The following is an 8,287-nucleotide window of genomic DNA, read 5'->3' as shown; positions in this document are numbered from 1 at the left end:
CCTCCATGTATATGACACATAAACACACTTGAACTTAGGAAGGGGGAGGGCAGACAGAAAGGGAGGGAAGGGGGGGGGCAGAAAGGGAGGGAAGGGGGAGGACAAAATGTATTCTTGTTTTTCAGGTTAGAATAATACCTCTCTAAAAATAATACAATTCAGCAATTAAATATGACTGGTCTCATCAGAGACGACCCCACATTAATCTCCATCTTCAGTGGCATCTTCTACAGTATTGTGAGGTGTCCTCATCTTCTACAGTATTGTGAGGTGTCCTCATCTTCTACAGTATTGTGAGGTGTCCTCATCTTCTACAGTATTGTGAGGTGTCCTCATCTTCTACAGTATTGTGAGGTGTCCTCATCTTCTACAGTATTGAGGTGATTCTCTCAGAAATTGTGAGGTGTCCTCATCTTCTACAGTATGTGGGTGTCCTCATCTTCTACAGTATTGTGAGGTGTCCAGAATCTGTGTATGTCCTCATCTTCTACAGTATTGTGAGGTGTCCTCATCTTCTACAGTATTGTGAGGTGTCCTCATCTTCTACAGTATTGTGAGGTGTCCTCATCTTCTACAGTATTGTGAGGTGTCCTCATCTTCTAGGAATTGTGAGGTGTCAGTCTTTACAGTATTGTGAGGTGTCCTCATCTTCTACAGTATTGTGAGGTGTCCTCATCTTCTACAGTATTGTGAGGTGTGTCCTTCTACAGTAGGTGTGATTCTACATCTTCTAATGTGAGGTCTCCTCATCTTCTAGTATCTGTGAGGTGTCCTCATCTTCTACAGTATTGTGAAATATGTCCTCATCTTCTACAGTATTGTGAGGTGTCCTCATCTTCTACAGTATTGTGAGGTGTCCTCATCTTCTACAGTATTGTCTGTGTCCTCATCTTCTACAGTATTGTGAGGTGTCCTCATCTTCTACAGTATTGTGAGGTGTCCTCATCTTCACAGTATTGTGAGGTGTCCTCATCTTCTACAGTATTTGTTTTGATGTCTGGGGGATTCTACAGTATTGTGAGGTGTCCTCATCTTCTACAGTATTGTGAGGTGTCCTCATCTTCTACAGTATTAAAAATAATAAGTCTCCTCATCTTGATGGTGTATTGTGAGTTTTACACATCTTTACAGTAACAGTTGTCCCATCTTCTGACAGTATCTGTGAGGTGTCCTCATGCTCTCTCAGTCTGACTCTTCTACAGTATTGTGAGGTGTCCTCATCTTCTACAGTATTGTGAAATGTCCTCAGTCTTCTACAGGTCTGATTACATTGTAAATAATGCTGTCCTCATCTTCTCCAGTATTGTGAGGTGTCCTCATCTTCTACAGTATTGTGTAGGTGTCCTCAGTCTGACTTCTGTTTTGATTGTCTGGGGGATGTGAAATCAGTTGGTGAGGCTGACAGGGAACAGTGTCATGACCCTGTTATAGTTGAACACATCATTTATTCTATTGAACAACTTAAAAATAATAAGTCTCCTGGGACTGATGGTCTGATTACTGCTGAGTTTTACACAACTGTTTACAGAACAGTTAGTCCTCTCTGATTACATTGTAAATAATGCTCTCCCTCCCAGTCTGACTCCAGGTCTGATTACATTGTAAATAATGCTCTCCCTCCCAGTCTGACTCCAGGTCTGATTACATTGTAAATAATGCTCTCCCTCCCAGTCTGACTCCAGGTCTGATTACATTGTAAATAATGCTCTCCCTCCCAGTCTGACTCCAGGTCTGATTACATTGTAAATAATGCTCTCCCTCCCAGTCTGACTCCAGGTCTGATTACATTGTAAATAATGCTCTCCCTCCCAGTCTGACTCCAGGTCTGATTACATTGTAAATAATGATTACATTGTAAATAATGCTCTCCTCCCAGTCTGACTCCAGGTCTGATTACATTGTAAATAATGCTCTCCCTCCCAGTCTGACTCCAGGTCTGATTACATTGTAAATAATGCTCTCCCTCCCAGTCTGACTCCAGGTCTGATTACATTGTAAATAATGCTCTCCCTCCCAGTCTGACTCCAGGTCTGATTACATTGTAAATAATGCTCTCCCTCCCAGTCTGACTCCAGGTCTGATTACATTGTAAATAATGCTCTCCCTCCCAGTCTGACTCCAGGTCTGATTACATTGTAAATAATGCTCTCCCTCCCAGTCTGACTCCAGGTCTGATTACATTGTAAATAATGCTCTCCCTCCCAGTCTGACTCCAGGTCTGATTACATTGTAAATAATGCTCTCCCTCCCAGTCTGACTCCAGGTCTGATTACATTGTAAATAATGCTCTCCCTCCCAGTCTGACTCCAGGTCTGATTACATTGTAAATAATGCTCTCCCCAGTCCCAGTCTGACTCCAGGTCTGATTACATTGTAAATAATGCTCTCCCTCCCAGTCTGACTCCAGGTCTGATTACATTGTAAATAATGCTCTCCCTCCCAGTCTGACTCCAGGTCTGATTACATTGTAAATAATGCTCTCCCTCCCAGTCTGACTCCAGGTCTGATTACATTGTAAATAATGCTCTCCCTCCCAGTCTGACCCAGTCTGTCTGACTACATTGTAAATAATGCAGGTCTGATTACATTGTAAATAATGCTCTCCCCAGTCCCAGTCTGACTCCATAGGTCTGATTACATTGTAAATAATGCTCTCCCTCCCAGTCTGACTCCAGGTCTGATTACATTGTAAATAATGCTCTCCCTCCCAGTCTGACTCCAGGTCTGATTACATTGGACTCAATAATGCTAGAGTCTGACTCAGGTCTGTTACATTGTAAATAGGCTCTCCAGTCTGTTACAGACTGTGTGATAGACATATGACATTACAGACTGTGTGATTGACATATGTTACAGACTGTGTGATGACTATGTTACAGAGGTCTGATAGACATATGTTACAGACTGGTCATGTAGACATATGTTACAGACTGTGTGATAGACATATGTTACAGACTGTGTGAAGACATATGTTACAGACTGTGTGATAGATAGACATATGTTACAGACTGTGTGATAGACATATGTTACAGACTGTGTGATAGACATATGTTACAGACTACAGACTGTGTGTGATAGACATATGATTACAGACTGTGTGATATATGTTACAGACTGTGTGATAGACATATGTTACAGACTGTGTGATAGACATATGTTACAGACTGTGTGATAGACATATGTTACAGACTGTGTGATTAGAGACTATGTTACAGACTGTGTGATTAGACAGACATATGTTACAGACTGTGTGATAGACATATGTTACAGACTGTGTGATAGACATATGTTACAGACTGTGTGATAGACATATGTTACAGACTGTGTAGACATATGTTACAGACATGTTACAGACTGTGTTAGACATATGTTACAGACTGTGTGATAGACATATGTTACAGACTGTGTGATAGACATATGTTACAGACTGTGTGATAGACATATGTTACAGACTGTGTGATAGACATATGTTACAGACTGTGTGATAGACATATGTTACAGACTGTGTGATAGACATATGTTACAGACTGTGTGATAGACATATGTTACAGACTGTGTGATAGACATATGTTACAGACTGTGTGATAGACATATGTTACAGACTGTGTGATAGACATATGTTACAGACTGTGTGATAGACATATGTACAGACTGTGTGATAGACATATGTTACAGACTGTGTGATAGACATATGTTACAGACTGTGTTACATGTGACATATGTTACAGACTGTGTGATAGACATATGTTACAGACTGTGTGATAGACATATGTTACAGACTGTGTGATAGACATATGTTACAGACTGTGTGATAGACATATGTTACAGACTGTGTGATAGACATATGCCCTCTATCTGCATTATTCCAGACTGTGTGATGGAAAAAGGAAAATGTAACATACCTTGGGATTACCATGTCTAAGGATCAACAGAAAATATGCTCATTCAATGTGTGTACTTATTATTGAAGAAAATAAATGAAAAGAACTTGAACCAATGGTTGCAGAGGGATTTATCCTGGAAAGGTTGAGTGTTGCTTTCTAAAGAAGTTATTTACAGATCTACTTCCAGATCTACTTCCAGATCTACTTCCAGAACTACTTCTAGATCTACTTACAGATCTACTTATAGATCTACTTCCAGATCTACTTATAGATCTAGATCTACTTACAGATCTACTTCCAGATCTACTTCCAGATCTACTTCCAGATCTACTTCCAGATCTACTTACAGATCTACTTACAGATCTACTTACAGATCTACTTACTACAGATCTACTCTACTTCCAGATCTACTTACAGATCTACAGATCTACTTACAGATCTACTTACAGATCTACTTACAGATCTACTTACAGATCTACTTACAGATCTACAGATCTACAGATCTACTTACAGATCTACTTACAGATCTACTTACAGATCTACTTACAGATCTACTTACAGATCTACTTACAGATCTACTTACAGATCTACTTACAGATCTACTTACAGATCCTGAGATCTACTTTTGAGATGACTGCAGGATTTAGATCTACCTACAGATCTACCAGATCTACTTACAGATCTACTTACAGATCTACTTACCACCTACACAGATCTACTTACAGATCTACTTCCAGATCTATGATCTACTTAGTTCCTGAATTAAGTTTTGAGATGATGCTGCAGGATTTAGAGGTAATTTGTGTTTAGAATTACCCTGTGTGACTGCTTATTGCATTGCTCCACACCACCAATGAATGGGGAGGTAGAGCACTGACTGACTGCTCTTGGGTTCCAAGGCGCTAATTTGTCGAATGTAGCTGACAGTGAATGAATGGGCTAATGTAGCTGACAGTGAATGAATGGGCTGATGTAGCTGACAGTGAATGAATGGGCTGATGTAGCTGACAGTGAATGAATGGGCTGATGTAGCTGACAGTGAATGAATGGGCTGATGTAGCTGACAGTGAATGAATGGGCTGATGTAGCTGATGAATGGGCTGATGTAGCTGACAGTGAATGAATGGGCTGATGTAGCTGACAGTGAAAATGGGCTGATGTAGCTGACAGTGAATGAATGGGCTGATGTAGCTGACAGTGAATGAATGGGCTGATGTAGCTGACAGTGAATGAATGGGCTGATGTAGCTGACAGTGAATGAATGGGCTGATGTAGCTGACAGTGAATGAATGGGCTGATGTAGCTGACAGTGAATGAATGGGCTGATGTAGCTGACAGTGAATGAATGGGCTGATGTAGCTGACAGTGAATGAATGGGCTGATGTAGCTGACAGTGAATGAATGGGCTGATGTAGCTGACAGTGAATGAATGGGCTGATGTAGCTGACAGTGAATGAATGGGCTGATGTAGCTGACAGTGAATGAATGGGCTGATGTAGCTGACAGTGAATGAATGGGCTGATGTAGCTGACAGTGAATGAATGGGCTGATGTAGCTGACAGTGAATGAATGGGCTGATGTAGCTGACAGTGAATGAATGGGCTGATGTAGCTGACAGTGAATGAATGGGCTGATGTAGCTGACAGTGAATGAATGGGCTGATGTAGTGACAGTGAATGAATGGGCTGATGTAGCTGACAGTGAATGAATGGGCTGATGTAGCTGACAGTAATGAATGGGCTGATGTAGCTGACAGTGAATGAATGGGCTGATGTAGCTGACAGTGAATGAATGGGCTGATGTAGCTGACAGTGAATGAATGGGCTGATGTAGCTGACAGTGAATGTATGGGCTGATGTAGTGAAGTGAATGAATGGGCTGATGTAGCTGACAGTGAATGAATGGGCTGATGTAGCTGACAGTGAATGAATGGGCTGATGTAGCTGACAGTGAATGAATGGGCTGATGTAGCTGACAGTGAATGAATGGGCTGATGTAGCTGACAGTGAATGAATGGGCTGATGTAGCTGACAGTGAATGAATGGGCTGATGTAGCTGACAGTGAATGAATGGGCTGATGTAGCTGATGTAGCAGTGAATGAATGGGCTGATGTAGCTGATGAATGAATGGGCTGATGTAGCTGACAGTGAATGAATGGGCTGATGTAGCTGACAGTGAATGAATGGGCTGATGTAGCTGACAGTGAATGAATGGGCTGATGTAGCTGACAGTGAATGAATGGGCTGACATGAAACCTGAAACAGAATGGGCTGATAATTGTGCACAATTGTGCACAACTTAAACTGTATTTCAATGAACTGAATGATGAGGATGAAGAAGGTGATTGAATTTAGAACAAGGTAAGAATTGCTATTCCTCTGTCCTGCACTTGTTTGTTCAGGAGAACTGTACCTGTGGGAAATGACAAACTGTTGTTCCACTGAGGTTGTGATTCTAAGAGAAACTAAAATGACCTGGTTGTCATGTATTATAGTCTCTAAAAGGAAACATATTACCACCGTCTCTTATTGTCCTTTCATAATGCATCCTGATTTACACAGTTATTATTATTATTAGATATTCTCACAGAACAGATTTGCACTAATGAAAAATGCCCCTTAGATATGATTTCGGAGGGCAGAATGTTATATATTAAAGCATTACACTAAATCACTAAAGGCGTCAGTCATACAGAACATCTGTCGTTATGAACATTTAGTTGATTTTACTATAAATAATAATAAATAATAATTATATTATATTATTATTATTATTATTATTAAATATTAATAATCATATCCTGCTGGTAAGTCAACTTTTTAATGCAGAAGGATTGTTACTCAATTATGAGGAATTTTTATCTTGTTACTGTAACGGTTTTCTAGTGGTGATGAAGGAGAGTCGGACCAAACTGCAGCGTGTCGATTGCGATCCATATTTATTAAACAAAACGTAAACACGACTAAACACAAAACACTACAAAACAATAAACGTAATGAAAACCGAAAACAGCCTATCTAGTGCAAACTAACAGAGAGTACAAGTAAGACACTAAGGACAATCACCCACGACAAACTCAAAGAATATGGCTGCCTAAATATGGTTCCCAATCAGAGACAACGATAAGCACCTGCCTCTGATTGAGAACCACTCCAGACAGCCATAGACCTTGCTAGACAACCCACTAAGCTACAATCCCAATACCACCACCAAAACCCCAAGACAAACACACCACAATTACAAAAACCCCATGCCACACCCTGGCCTGACCAAATACATAAAGATAAACACCAAATACTTTGACCAGGGCGTGACAGTTACAATATCCCTGTAACACCTAGAGAGTTGTTCCATCTGGAACTCATGTTATTTAGATGTGTAACCAGACCTCACCTTGTTGACCTGCCCTCCTAGAGAGTTCTCCATAGTCTCTGATGCTGTTCCATCTGGAACTCTCATGTTATTTAGAGGTGTAGCCAGACCTCACCTTGTTGACCTGCCCTCCTAGAGAGTTCTCCATAGTCTCTGATGCTGTTCCATCTGGAACTCATGTTATTTAGATGTGTAACCAGACCTCACCTTCTTGACCTACCTTCGCTTAATCCAGTTGACTCTCCAATAGGGAAACTGTTTCTCTCCTTGCTCCCTCAGAACAACAGATCTATACCTGCTTTATTAATCCAGTTGACTCTCCAATAGGGAAACTGTTTCTCTCCCTGCTCCCTCAGAACAACAGATCTATACCTGCTTCATTTCAAAGGGAGATTGTATCCATTCCTTATGTCACAACTTACTGGAATACATTTGCCAATAATATCTGTTGGAAAAAAGTCTGGTTATTACCATATAAATACCTTCTTGTTAATTTGATTGCTTTTTTGATTTTCGTGACCAACATGAGCTTTGCATAATGCTATGCTAGGCTATCGATAAACTTACACAAATGCTTGTCTTGCTTTGGCTGTAAAGCATCATTTCAAAATCTGAGATGACAGGGTGATTAACAAAAGACTAAGCTGTGTTTCAATATATTTCACTTGTGATTTCATGAATATGAATAACAACCCCACCACTAGGAGGTGTCCACATGGTCTGATAAACACTCCTAACAACCCCACCACTAGGAGGTGTCCACATGGTCTGATGAACACTCCTAACAACCCCACCACTAGGAGGTGTCCACATGGTCTGATAAACACTCCTAACAACCAGACCACTAGGAGGTGTCCACATGGTCTGATAAACACTCCTAACAACCCCACCACTAAATCAAATCAAATCAAATCAAATTTTATTTGTCACATACACATGGTTAGCAGATGTTAATGCGAGTGTAGCGAAATGCTTGTGCTTCTAGTTCCGACAATGCAGTAATAACGAGCAAGTAATCTAACTAACAATT

The 8,287-nt window shown here is 40.6% G+C and overlaps 1 long non-coding RNA gene across 1 annotated transcript; it reads left to right on the top strand.

The window, feature by feature from the left end:
- The first annotated feature begins 474 nt into the window (after nucleotides 1–474).
- LOC121843748 lies at nucleotides 475–787 on the top strand. Its single transcript, XR_006081723.1, has 3 exons — nucleotides 475–586; nucleotides 639–694; nucleotides 768–787. It is a non-coding gene; the product is annotated as an uncharacterized LOC121843748 (long non-coding RNA).
- Nucleotides 788–8,287: the final 7,500 nt, after the last annotated feature.

This window comes from Oncorhynchus tshawytscha, unplaced genomic scaffold (assembly GCF_018296145.1).
Source record: "Oncorhynchus tshawytscha isolate Ot180627B unplaced genomic scaffold, Otsh_v2.0 Un_contig_2862_pilon_pilon, whole genome shotgun sequence".
Taxonomy (NCBI): domain Eukaryota; kingdom Metazoa; phylum Chordata; class Actinopteri; order Salmoniformes; family Salmonidae; genus Oncorhynchus; species Oncorhynchus tshawytscha.
This window is presented reverse-complemented; position numbering and strand designations above follow the sequence as displayed.